Raw genomic sequence first — 14,130 nt, forward strand, 5'->3', positions numbered from 1 at the left:
AGCATAACACTCTAACTAGTTGCATAGCCACTTAATGATTATGTGGTCTGTACTAAATTTTCCCAATTTATTATGTCATTCATTATAGAAAAGAAAATCTTTCTTAAATCAATCTGCAATACTTTTATTTACCTATTATGTATAAGATTTATTACATTATAGATCTCAATCTGTTTTGTTGGGGTTTTGGGGGGGTTTTTTGGTTCTTTTTTTAGGTTTTTGCAAGGCAAACGGGGTTAAGTGGCTTGCCAAAGACCACACAACTAGGTAATTATTGTCTGATACCAGATTTGAACCCAGGTACTCCTGACTCCAGGACTGGTGCTTTTATCTACTACGCCACCTAGCTGCCCCTTAGATCTTAATCTGTTAGGGCTTTGTGTCATACATTAATAAATTAATTTTAGTGCTACTCTATAAACCAGTCTTTTGTCTACCAACCTTGGTGCTTAGCTTATTGCCTTGCATGTTGTACTTTGCATGTAGTTGGTGTTTGACAAGTTTTTGTTAATTTTTATTTCATTAATTACAATAAATATTATTGTATAATATAATAACATATTATGACAAATTATAGTGCATAATTATTTTACTTTAAGAATTTATGAGTTAATTCCATGATTCCTTCCCTTCCAAGACTTAATATCAGGTTATTTTTCTTCTATTTATAGCATGGAATGTTACTAATTAAATGTCTACATTTCACCAATATCATAATAGCTGACATTTGTATAACACCTTAAGATTTCACAAAACACTTTGCAAACATATTTCACTTGATCTTCATAATAAATCATTATTAAAATCCCCAGTTCATTCATGTTTAAAAATTAAATTTCCTTTTTTTTCAGTTAACTAAAATCCTCATCTCTGTCCCACCTACCCTCAACTAAAAATAACAAAAGACCTTGTAACAAATAAGTCATGTAAAAACAAACTCATATTGACCTCTCATATGAATGAATCCTTTCAGATGTTTGCTGTACTTGGCACTAGTTAGCCAGTCCTAAATTATTACCTTTGGAGATTACAATCTAAGACACAAAACAGGAACATTGATAGAGAATTTAAAAGAATTGGGAAAAAAAGAGGTCAGAGCCAAGATGGCACGGTGAAAGCAGGCATACCCAGAAACTTGTTCCCCTACAAACTCTAAAAGCCATTAAATTATGACTCTAGTCAAAATTTAGAGGAGTAGAAGCCATAGAAAGACCAAATATCATTTCACAGTTCAAGACAACTTAGAAGTAGTCCAGCACAAACAGGTCAGGTGTCTAGATCCCTGGGGAGGCCTGGGTCCATGTTGGGGGTGGGGCAGTTTCCAGAACTCCTGGCCCAGGCATCACCGGGAACAGCTTGAAGGGGTGGTAAGTGAACTCTACTGCACCAGAATGAGTGTGGAGCAGGCCAGCCTCAGAGCAGCCTTGTGGTGAGAACCTGCAGTGGGAATCAGGGAAGCTAGCCTTCACTTTCAGAGTACAGACCACAGATGGTAAGGGGGTAGGAGTAGACTGCAGAGGTCTCTCTGCTCTCCCTAGGGCAGGACTCAGCTGTTGACCCACACCCAAATCCAGAAGGCAGGTGGGTTCCCACACCACCAAAGCTGAGCAGGGACCCTCCTCACAGTTCCAGGACAGAAGGGAAGGCCTGTGGTCATCCCCATCCCAGATCACAGGCAAGAGAGCAGTCAAAGCCTCTGATAAGACCTTGGAGGAATTAAGATCCTGTGGAGTGGATTATCCTCCAAACCCTCCAAAGCCTAGGAAGTGCAAGAAATGAAGAATCTGACCATAGAAAAATAAAACTGATCCCATGGAAGATTCAGAAGATGACAAAATCAAAGCTTCTGTACCCAAAACCTCCTAGAGAAAAAGAAAATGAGCTCAGGCTGTGGATGAGCTCAAAAAAGATGTTGAAAAGCAATTAAGAGGGATAAAGGAAAAATTGGGAGGAGAAATGAGAACTATGCAGATAAATCATGAAAACCAAATCATCAGCTTGGTGAAAGAAATACAAAAAATACTGGAGAAAATATGTTAAAAACCAGTTTAGGTCAAATGGAAAAAGCAACACAAAAGGCAAAGGAGGAGAAGAATGTCTTAACAAACAGAATTGGCCCCCTGGAAAAGGAGATTTAAAAAAACTCTATGAAGAAACTAACTCCTTCAAATGCTGAATGGAACCAAAGGAAGCTGATGACTGAGAGAAATCAGGAAGAAATAAAACTATTCCAAAAAAACCCAAATTTAGAAGAAAATGTGAAATATCTCATTGGAAAAAAATTATAGAATACCTAGACAAGTTGACAAACAATGAAAAATGTTTTATAAAATATTTGCATTATGTAAAAATGTTTCTAGTGAGTCTAATTTTTCCTTGGCTCACCAGAGTGGAAATCAGACTTTCTAATAGGGAGAAGTGGTGTCCATTCCCCTTCCTCAAAACAGTGGTCCTAAACTTGATCTCATATCCATGTGTATCTCCCTGAAAGGGAGTATGACTGGGGTTGCAAGTTATGAATTACTTCCTCCCTCTATCCCACCCCTGAACCTTTTGCAAAGTATTCACTGTATTTTTTTTCCATACAGATCTTCCTTGTGCTGACTTACCCAGGCACATGAGCCTGGATGCTATAGACCTGGATTTGGGGGGAAATTCTGGAAGGAAGAGAAAGGAGACTTTCTAAAACTATCTGGTCCTGCCTAAGAAAGGGAGATCAAAGGAACAGATTAGGTATGTAGTACACATTAGCAAATGAATATAGTAAAATTGCATTTGATAGATATAAAGATTTAACTTTTTGAAAAAAGAATTCTTTGGTAAAAATTATTGGTAATGTTGGAAAGTAGCCTGGTAGAAATTGGGCATAGACCAATGTCTTTCACCACTTACTAAGATAAAATCGCAATAGATACCTGGTCTAGATATAAAGGGAGATAGCACAAGAAACATGGAATTAGACTTATCAGACTTATGGATAGGAGAACAATTTATGAATAAGCAAGGAAAAAGTATTGTAAGGTATAAAAATGGATGATTTTGATTACATTAAAAGGGTTTTGAACAAATAAAACCAATGTAGCCAAGATTAGAAGGAAAGCAGAAAACTGGGGGGAAATTTATAGATAGTTTTTCAGATAAAAGTCTCATATCTCAAATATATAAAGAACCTTGTCAAATCTATAAGAATATGAGTCATTCCTCAAATGTAAAATGGTCAAAGGATATGAACAGGCAGTTTTACCAATGAAAAATAAAAATTTTATATAGTATTATGAAAAAATGTTCTAAATCACTATTGATTAAAAAAAGCAAAGTAGGGGGCAGCTAGGTGGGTCAGTGGATAGAGCACCAGCCCTGGAGTCAGGAGTATCTAAGTTCAAATCCAGCCTAAGACACTTAATAATTATCTAGCTGTGTGGACTTGGGCAAGTCACTTAACCCCATTGTCTTACAAAAAAAAGCAAAGTAAAACAACTCACACATATCAGATTGGCTAAAATGATAAAAGGAAAGAGTTAAATATTGCAGGAGATGTGGAAAAATTGGAACACTAATTCACTTGTCGGTAGAACTATAAACTGATCCTACTATTTTAGAAAACAATCTGGAATTAGGTCCAAAGAGTTATAAATCTTTGTGAACCTTTTTGCCCTTCAATTTACCCTATATTAGGTTTGTTTCCCAAGGTATTTAGGGAAAAAGGAAAATAAGTGTTCTAAAATATTTATATCTTTATGATGGCAAAGAACTGGAAATTGAGGGAATGTCCTTCAATTGGGCAATGGCTAAATCTGTTATTTTTTCTGGGTCTTCAAAAAAAGTATTATTTTTTTAAGTTTTTTTACTGTTGAAACAATTTTTGAGGCCTAGAGATATTGAAAGGAACAATGAAAAAATAAGAAAAATTTCATTTCAAATAGGTTTTGTTAAATGGACTACAGTGAAAATGTCTTTACTGTTGTAAACATCTTAATTTCAAATCTGCACTGATGTATTTACTGGACACGTAATATAGGAATGATCAATTTCTGTTAAAATGTGGAACAAATCTACAGTTAGGCAAATTTTTATATTTATTGTAGATGCTGACTAGTAATTTAATATCAGAGGTTAAATTTTCAATACATTCAGATAAACTGATTGATTTGAGAAAAACATGGAAAGACAACATGAAATCATAAAAAAGTGAAATGAGCAGAACCAAGAGAATTTTGTATATAATAACAGAAATTTTTTCATAAGAACAACTAAAATGATTAATTTATTTTGAGTATCATAAATACTCAAATCAATGACAGAGGACTCACAGAGGAAGATATGATCCAACTCCAGAGGGAAAAAACCTGATAAATAGAAGTATTTATGGAATGGTTTTACTAATTTATGCATATTTGTGTCTAATGATAACTTTGTCTAGGATAGAATGGGGAGGGAGGGAAAAATGAAAAGTACATAACAGAACAAAATAAAATTTAGAAGGGAGCACAGAAAAGCAGGGTAACTTTGAAAATGATGAATAACTTTTATTACCTAGTTTTTTAAAGAAAACTGAAATGGAATTTAATCCTCTTTATATGTTGTGCTGTGTACATGGAAATGTTTGTGTGTGTGCTTTTAAGTTCAAACTAAATTTTAAAAAAAGTTTTTAGTGACTTGCCAAAGATCACACAGCTAGGTAATTGTTATGTGTCTAAGATTTGAATTCAGGTCCTCCTAACTTCAGGGCCTGTGCTCTATCCACTGTGCCACTAGCTGCCCCTAAATAAAAACTTTAAAAAAATAAATGGGGTAATATGCTTTTTTAAACTCAATGGATGAAGCTGGCTTATTTTGTATAAACAATGATACACAAGTACACTTTTTATGAAGAGCTAAACAAAAAAAAAATGAAATTCAGATAAACCTGGAAGTACAGATGAAAATGAGGCAAGCCATTACTTCAGTACCTATAAGGCAAGGGTTTTTTCTTTTTTACCCTCAAAGTTCTTTGCATATCAGTTGATAAACATTTACTAAGCAGACACTCTGCTAAATTCTGGGAAGAGAACATGCTTAGCCCCGAGGAGCTTGCAGTGGCTAGGTTTGATTCAATCAATTTCCCTGCCTTTTTTTGCTTTTCTGATCCAGAGTCCAATCACATGTTCTCATCCTTTCTTTGTTCTTTGTTCTTTCTTTGTTCACTAGGATTATCACTCCCTTAATTTACCTTCCCTCTTATTCCTTTCTTCGATTGCCTTTTCCTCTAGTTTTGCACTTAAGTGTTTCTGTATGACTTGCATATTTCCCAGGACTGTTATAAAGATGATATCAGATAATATCTGTGTAAACTGTGTTGTTAATATTACTATTAAGGGAAAGGAAGGGAGTAATCGTTTACATAATACATAGTATATGTCAGACCCTGTGCAGAGCATTTATAAATATCTATCACTCAGTCAACAAGCTTTTTAAAGCACCTCCTAATGTGCCAGACACAGATATGAACTCTACAAATACAAAGAAAGGCAATATTAAAGGAATTCACATTGTAATGAGAAGGCAACATGCAGATAACTGTAAGCATACTGGATACATGTAGTCTCTATGGAAGAAAAATTTAGAGAGTAACTCCAGAGAAGTGTTGAGAAAATGTATCTGTCTCCCTTCTTTACAGAAGCAGGCAACCATGAGGATGTAATTTTACAAGTTATTGATATATCATGTGATTTTGCTGAACTACTTTTTTTCTCTTTTAAGATTGTTGTTACAAGAGATGTTACTAGAGTAGGAAAGGGAAGAAGAATATATTTAGAAATGAAAGTGGCACTAAAAATAAAATATATCAATAAAAACAAGATTAAAAAGCAATAGGTCTTTTTTCATTAAAAGTTTTTTTCCAATTATCAAGCATTGATTTTTTCTTCTTTCCACTACACTCTGCTGAAAAAGAAACAAATCTTGTAGCAAATATACATAGTTGTTCAAACAAAACGAATACATGTAATAAATATTCATTTTATTGATCAGAGTTTTTAAGGCTACCAAGATTGTTCTCCTTGTTCTACTCTCAATGTTCTTTTATTTTGATAAATTTGACTCACAAAAGGAGAGACACCAGGGAAGATAGAGACCCAGCACAATGAGGAAAGAGAATTTTAAGGGAAAAGATATTGCTCAGAGTCAGTTCCCAGAGCCCTCCCTAAGTTTTCAGTCAATCACAACAGCAAGGGAGTTATCTTTGTTCCTTCAGTGATAATCTGACAAGATCTCCCTTACTTCTGCTAGCTAACTAACCAAATTATACTCATTTTCACATTAAGGCATGCCAATAATTCAGATTAAGATCATGGACTTTGTTGGGATGATGGGTTCAATCTTAGGCTAGTCTGGTTGATTTTCTATCCCTTTTGTCACTGATAGGTTTCTGCCAGACATTGGTAGGGAGCGCCCAACTGCAAGTGAATATACATATGGGTTATGAAAATTTAGAGAAAATGGCAGGATGTGTGCAGTAGTAGAAGGAGTCCAGTATCTGAAGCAGAGACAGCCTACCACAAATGAATCTTGCAGGTCCCAAGGTGGCCCTAACAATTTTATCATAAAATGATAAGAGAGATTCACTCCCCCCCCCCCAAATGACTCCTCTAACTTAGAGGTTGTTGACTTTAGTAGACCAGCATACTACTAACTTTCTTTATCCCTGTGAAATTTTTTTCTCTTTAAAACATAAGATCCTGGCCAGCTAGGTGGCTCAGTGGATAGAACACTGGCCCCAGAGTCAGAAGGACTTGAGTTCAAATGTGACCTCGGACACTTAATGATTGCCTTGCTGTGTGACCTTGAGCAAGTCACTTAACCCCAGTGCCTTGTTAAAAAAACAAAATATAAGATCCTGGAGGTAAAAATTTGCATGATATTTGCTGATCCCATTTTCCCTATATAGCTATTTGGGGAATCTGACATTTACTCCTGTATTTCAATGTAATATTTAATCCAAAATATCTTGGCAGTGCTCAAACAATTTGTGATTTATCATGTTTACTAATGCATAGAAATTGATTTTTAATTTTTATAGCATATATCAGTTAGAAATATTACTTGCAAAGTCATCGGTTTGGAAACTATTTCCAAGAGAAGGTATTCATAGCTCATTTGGCCAAAATATAGACAGAAAATTCATTTTCTACAGGAAACCAATTTGTCTTCCAAGAATAGCATTTCAGAGAATCAAAGAAATTAGAGGTGGAAGAAATCAATTAGAGCTAATCTACTACCTTGTCAGAAAGGGATTGCTTTCTGTGGAATATTTTCTAGTTTTTTGTCCACTTTAATTTTAAATGTCTCAGGGGATGTAGTTCATGTTACATCCCATTGAAGTCTCTCTTTTAATTTAATTAACCTCTTCTGAATTCTTTTTTTGTCACACTGAGCCTTCATTCTGTCTTATATCTGTACCATTACTTTTAATCAGGCTCTCTTTTCATACTAAATAATTCTTTTTTCTGACTGCTGTACTTAGACTCTGAGGTATTTTTAAAGAAGTTAGCTTTTACATAATGAAGCTATATATGTTCAATTCTTATAATAACATCTTACATCATTCCTTCATCCCATCCTTGTACTTTAATACTATGGGTAAATATTTGATTAAAAAAAACCTTTAAAGGAGCATGAATATAAGCAACTAAAAGCACCTAGTATCTATTTTCATTTGAAGTAATTAATAATATTTCATCACAATCATGTACCACAGCTTGTTTAGCCATTCTTCAATTGATGGGCAGGATGATATTTAGAAAAATATTTAGATATTTAGAAAAATCTGAAAAGACTTTCATGAAGTGATGCAAAACAAAACAAAGTGAATAGAACCAGGAGAACACTGTACACATTAACAACTATATTGTACAATGAATGACTGTGAATGACTTGGCTATCCTCAACAATGCAATGATCTAATACAATCCAGAAAGACTAATGATGAATTATACTACCTTGATCTTGTTTGAATACAGACTGAAGCATGCTATGTTTTACTTTCTTTCATTTATTCATTCTTTTTCTTACTTGTGCCTTCCTGTACAAAATGACTAATATGGAAATGGCTGCATGATTGCACCATGTGTAGCATATTGATTACTATCTCAGGGAGGGGGAAGGGCAGGAATGAAGAGAGGGATAGAATTTGGAATTCAAAACTTGGAAAAATATTTTTAAAATAATTTTAACACATAATTGGGGAAAATATATCAAAATTTTAATGAAGTAATTAATATTGGTGTGATCAGGGCAATTTCCTAGTCACTCTCTAATGCTGATAATCAGGATTCTATTTCCCTATACTATATCATCATTCACTTTTCCTTTTGTATGATTACATTTTCTTTGAATTTTATTCTTGAGATTTAAAATTTTTATGCATTATTTCACAAAGTTGTTTCTAGATTTATCTATATCCTTCAGACTTGTTAGACTTCACTGAAACATTATATTCTATTTTTTTTTCTAATCCAGACTTGTGATTTTACTTGTGTGGAAAAGTCTCATTGAGGAAAACTTCTCTCTTAGGGTAGAACAGCAATTGTCCTTGAACTGTCCAAGAACATTGCTTGGAAGCACCATAAGATGAAGTTACTGGTCCAGCAACACATAGCTACAAGATATCAGGTATATGACTTGAACTCAATCCTCATACCAAGACCAGTCCTTTATCCACTCTTCCATACTTGTTAGATTCATGACCCACAGTTTATTTTCTCATTTCCCTATTATTGGACATTTAGGATATTTCAAATTATTTTTCATTACATATGGTACTTCTTTTAAAGGCTTTGAATATGGGACAGGTAGGTAGTGCAGTAGAAAGAGCACCAGTCCTGGAGTCAGGAAGACCTGGTTCAAATCCGGCCTCAGACACTTAATAATTACCTAGATGTATGACCTTGGACAAGTCACTTAACCTACTGCCTTGCCCCCCAAAAAGTATTTATAAGATAATATATTTTCAAATAATATTTTCAGAGTATATTCTGAACACTGGAATATTTTGATTAATGTATATGAGCATTTTTGTAACTTTTATTGTATTTTTTCCAGATTTCTCTCTGTTCAGATTCTGGAACTTCGCAATTTCACTAGTAATGAATGACTATAACTTTTCTTCCACCATCCTACCAGAATTTACTTTAGTTTCTTTTAATCATTTTTGCCACTTTGATGAGTATGAAGTACCTCAAAGCTGTTTTAATTTGCATTTATTTAAATATTAGTAAAGTTGAAACTTTTGATGTGATTACTTAAAACTTGTGTTATTTGTAAAGTGCTTAATGCAGTGCTTTCCCTTCTCTTCTTATGCATTGACTGTTTACCCCATTATAAAAAGGGAGTTATCTCAGAATTATACTTTTTCTTATATCATTGATGTGAAACAAGAGAAAGGCACTAACCCAAGACACATGGTTTCCATCTCCTCCAAAAGGATACCTGTCTTCTGACTTCACATGCAGAGTGGGTCAAATCTGAGCAGGAATTTGGCTTCTAAAAAGACAGGTCAGACTCTCATTGTTAATAAGTAAGTATTTATTAAATGCCTATATGCAAGGGCATTATATACTGGGAATAAAAAGAAAGACAGAAGACAGTCACTATTCTCTAGAAACACAGTCTAATGGAGAAAACAATACCAAAATGATTATGTACAAACAAGATATAAAGAGGATAAATTGAGATAATCAAAATAAGGAAGACAGAATTAATGGGGATCATGAAAGACCTCTTATAAAAGAGGGGGATTGTGACTAGGACTTGAAGGAAGCCAGGCACAGTTGATGAAAGAGAAAATTTCTACCAAGGAAAATATCTGGAGTCTAGAAATTGAGTGGGATATGTGGTGGGGAGTAATATGTTGGAAAACTGGAAAGGTAAAGGAGGATCAAGTTGTAAAGACTTTTTTTTTAGGTTTTTTGCAAGGCAAATGGAGTTAAGTGGCTTGCTCATGATCATACAGCTATGTAATTATTAAGTGTCTGAGGCCGGATTTGAACCCAGGTACTCCTGACTCCAGGACCGGTGCTTTATCCACTGTGCCACCTAGCCACCTCTGTAAAAGCTTTTAAATATCAAATGAAAGATTTTATAATTGATCTTTTTGTCATTGTGCTCCAAAACTGGGCACATATTGTTCTTTTTAATTAAAGATTTTATTTATTTTGAATTTTACAGTTTTTCCCCCAAATCTCACTTCCCTCTCCCCATCCCCCACAGAAAGCAATTTGTCAGCCTTTACATTGTTTCCATGTTGTACAGTGATCCAAATTGAGTGTGATGTGAGAGAAATCATATCCTTAAAGAAGAACCATAAAGTATAAGAGATAACAAGATCTGACAATAAGATATCTGTTTTTCTTTTCTAAATTAAAGGGAACAGTCCTTGAACTTTGTTCAAACTCCACGGTTCTTTATCTGGATATAGATGGTATTCTCCACTGCAGACAGCCCCAAATTGTCTCTGATTGTTGCACTGATGGAATAAGTGAGTCCATCAAGGTTGATCATCACCCCCATGTTGCTGTTAGGGTATACAGTGTTTTTCCTAGTTCTGCTCATCTCACTCAGCATCAGTTCATGCAAATCCCTCCAGGCTTCCCTGAATTCTTGTCCCTCCTGGTTTCTAATAGAACAATAGTGTTCCATGACATACATATACCACAGTTTGCTAAGCCATTCCCCAATTGAAGGACATTTACTTGATTTCCAATTCTTTGCCACCACAAACAGGACTGTTATGAATATTTTTGTACAAGTGATGTTTTTACCCTTTTTCATCATCTCTTCAGGGTATAGACCCTGAAATAGTGGTATTGCTGGATCAAAGGGTATACACATTTTTGTTGCCCTTTGGGCATAGTTACAAATTTCTCTCCAGAAAGGTTGGATGAGTTCACAGCTTCACCAACAGTATAATAGTGTCCCAGATTTCCCACAACCCTTCCAACAATGATCATTATCCTTACTGGTCATTTTGGCCAATCTGAGAGGTGTGATGTGGTACCTCAGAGAAGCTTTAATTTGCATTTCTCTAATAAGTAATGATTTAGAGGAATTTTTCATATGACTATGGATTGCTTTGATCTTCTCAGCTGTAAATTGCCTTTGCATATCCTTTGACCATTACTCAACTGGGGAATGACTTTTTTTTAAATATGACTCAGTTCTCTGTATATTTTAGAAATGAATCCTTTGTCAGAAACATTAGTTGTAAAGCTTGTTTCCCGGTTTACTACATTTCTTTTGATCTTGGTTGCAGTGGTTTTATCTGTGCAAAAGCTTTTTAATTTAATGTAATCAAAATTATCTAGGTTGTTTTTCGTGATGTTCTCCATCTCTTCCTTAGTCATAAACTGTTCCCCTTTCCATAGATATGACAGGTAAACTAGTCCTTGATCTTCTAATTTGCTTATAGTATTGTTTTTTATGTCTAAATCCTGTATCCATTTGGATCTTATGTTGGAATAGGGTGTGAGGTGTTGGTCTAATCTAAGTTTCTTCCATACTAACTTCCAATTTTCCCAGCAGTTTTTATCAAAGAGTTTTTATCCCAATAGCTGGACTCTTTGAGTTCATCAAACAGCATATTTCTAAAATTGTTTCCTGCTATTGCACCTAGTCTGTTCCACTGATCCACCACTCTATTTCTTAGTCAATACCAGACGGTTTTGATGACTGATGCTTTATAATATAATTTTAATTGGATAGGGCTAAGCCCCTTTCTTTTGCACTTTTTTCATTAAATCTCTGGAAATTCTTGACTTTTTATTTCTTCATATGAATTTACTTACAACTTTTTCTAACTCATTAAAGTAAGTTTTTGGAATTTTGATTGGTAGGGCACTAAACAGGTAGTTTAGTTTTGGTAGAATTATCATTTTTATTATATTAGCTCTACCTATCCATGAGCAGTTGATGTTTACCCAGTTATTTAACTGATTTAATTTGTGAGAGAAGTGTTTTATAATTATTTTCAAAAAGTTTCTGAGTCTGCCTTGGCAAATAGACTCCCAGGTATTTTATATTGTCTGAGGTTACTTTGAATGGGATTTCTCTTTCTAGCTCTTCCTGCTGTATCTTGCTAGTCATATATAAAAAAGTTGAGGATTTATGAGGGTTTATTTTATATCCTGCAACTTTGCTAAAATTGATAATTGTTTGCTGGGCACATATTGTTGAACTGAATTATAGTTAGTTTCAGATTCCTTGGATTTTCAGTCAGGAAGCTGAAATAGTTCTGTCTCTAATTATATTCTAATTATAAGTCCATAAAGCAACTCTTTCCACAGATTTTTGTGAAGTGTCCCACTCTCCACTCTTGGCAGAGGTAGAAAAGTAAGACCAACATTTTCACTAATGAACCAAGACTTCAAAGTAACATATATATTAGTGAAATTGAAATTAATTCACTCCCATATTCTTGAGCATTATAGTGGATGAAGAATATCTAGGAATAAACTAAAAATTATAAAATAAAATTTATCACATTCTCCTTCTTGGCACTTCCTTCATTTTACCCAGAGTTGTTACCACAGATTCTAGTGTTTTATGAAACAAGTCATACCTTGTTAAATAAATAATATTTACCAGAAAAAAAACCATTTTTTGTTTTTGTGTTTTTGCAGGCAGGGTTGGGAGATGGCACTAATATTTGGAAGGAAGAATGGTCTCTTGCATGTCTATGATAGTAGAGAGGGTGGGAAATTTGACTTGAGTCAGTCAATATGTTCCAATGCCAAGTAAGCATTGGAAAATTCAAAAAGAGGCAAGAATCCCTTTCCTCAAGAAACTTACAATTCAGTGTGCAAAGAAGGTCATTTTGTTTGGAATACCTAGTATGGAGAGTGAATAAAGCACAATCATACTGGAAAGGAAGCTTAGTCAGACTGGGAAGAGCTTTAAGTGACTGAGGAATTTGTAAAATAATTTACTCATCTCAAAAACCTTATACCCTTATCATCTACAAATCTGATTTTGGTTCCCTCAGATTTTTGACTAAAGAATAATTCCTTAATCTGCCTTAAACATTCCGTGTCCTAAAGTATTCTTCCCTTAACTGGTTTCAAAATTTGCTTTCATGAAAAGCTCGGAGATCAATGTATAACATGGAACCAATGTAAAGACTAACAGAATGCCTTCTGTGGGGGGTGGGGGGAGGGAAGCAAGAATGAAGAAAAATCTGTAAAACTCAAAATAAAATCTTTCTTTAAAACTCATAGATTTCGGGGTAGCTAGGTGGCATAGTGGATAGAGCACTGGTCCTAGAGTCAGGAGTACCTGAGTTCAAATCTGCCCTCAGAAGGCGGCTAGGTGGCGTAGCAGATAAAGCACTGGCCCTGGAGTCAGGAGTACCTGGGTTCAAATCTGGTCTCAGACACTTAATAATTACCTAGCTGTGTGGCTTTGGGCAAGCCACTTAACCCTGTTTGCCTTGCAAAAACCTAAAAACAAATAAATTTGCAAATTTGGCCTCAGACACTTAATAATTATCTAGCTGTGTGACCTTGGACAAGTCACTTAACCCCATTGCCTTGCAAAAAAAACACTAAAAAAAATCTAAGATTTAACTCAAGTTGTAAATGACTGATAACTTCTTTTTAGAATTTACCTCTCTCCCTTTTCTTTTAGCAAAGGCAATGAAGTGGTTTGCCATTTCCTTCTCCAGCTCATCATGAGGCAAACAGGGTTAGTGACCTGCCCAGAGTCATAGAATTAATAAGAGTCTTAAGCCTGATTTGAATTCAGGAAGATGAGTCTTCCTGACACTAGGTCTGACATTTTATTTACTGTACTACCTTGCTGCCCTTACAAGAGGGAAACATGCTTTACCATTAGTTTTATCAACTCATAATTTTTCAATATAAATTAAAGTTCATCAGTCTTTCAAAGTTGTTTTCCTTGATATTATCATGATCATCATAGAAATTGTATTAAATGAGTTCTACTCATTTAAGTCTGAGTCAATTCATATAAATCTTCTTTATTTCTTCTGGAAAAAAATTATTTATTAGATTCACATTCTACAAATTGTTCAGTCATTCTCCAATGACTGAGCACCCACTTAGTTTCTAGTTCTTTGCTATATCAAAAATGCTACCCTAA

General features: G+C 34.6%; 1 long non-coding RNA gene across 2 annotated transcripts in view; it reads left to right on the top strand.

Annotated features, from left to right (window-relative positions):
* Window positions 1-14,130, top strand: part of LOC141517980 (uncharacterized) — a 62,318-nt gene that overhangs the window by 34,532 nt on the left and 13,656 nt on the right. For both annotated transcript variants that reach the window (XR_012477039.1, XR_012477040.1), the window contains exons 2-3: window positions 2,589-2,733; window positions 8,497-8,649. This is a non-coding gene — a long non-coding RNA (uncharacterized LOC141517980). The remainder of the gene's footprint in view (window positions 1-2,588; window positions 2,734-8,496; window positions 8,650-14,130) is intronic.

The sequence above is a fragment of the Macrotis lagotis genome, chromosome 3, assembly GCF_037893015.1.
Source record: "Macrotis lagotis isolate mMagLag1 chromosome 3, bilby.v1.9.chrom.fasta, whole genome shotgun sequence".
In the NCBI taxonomy this organism is placed as follows: Eukaryota; Metazoa; Chordata; class Mammalia; order Peramelemorphia; family Peramelidae; genus Macrotis; species Macrotis lagotis.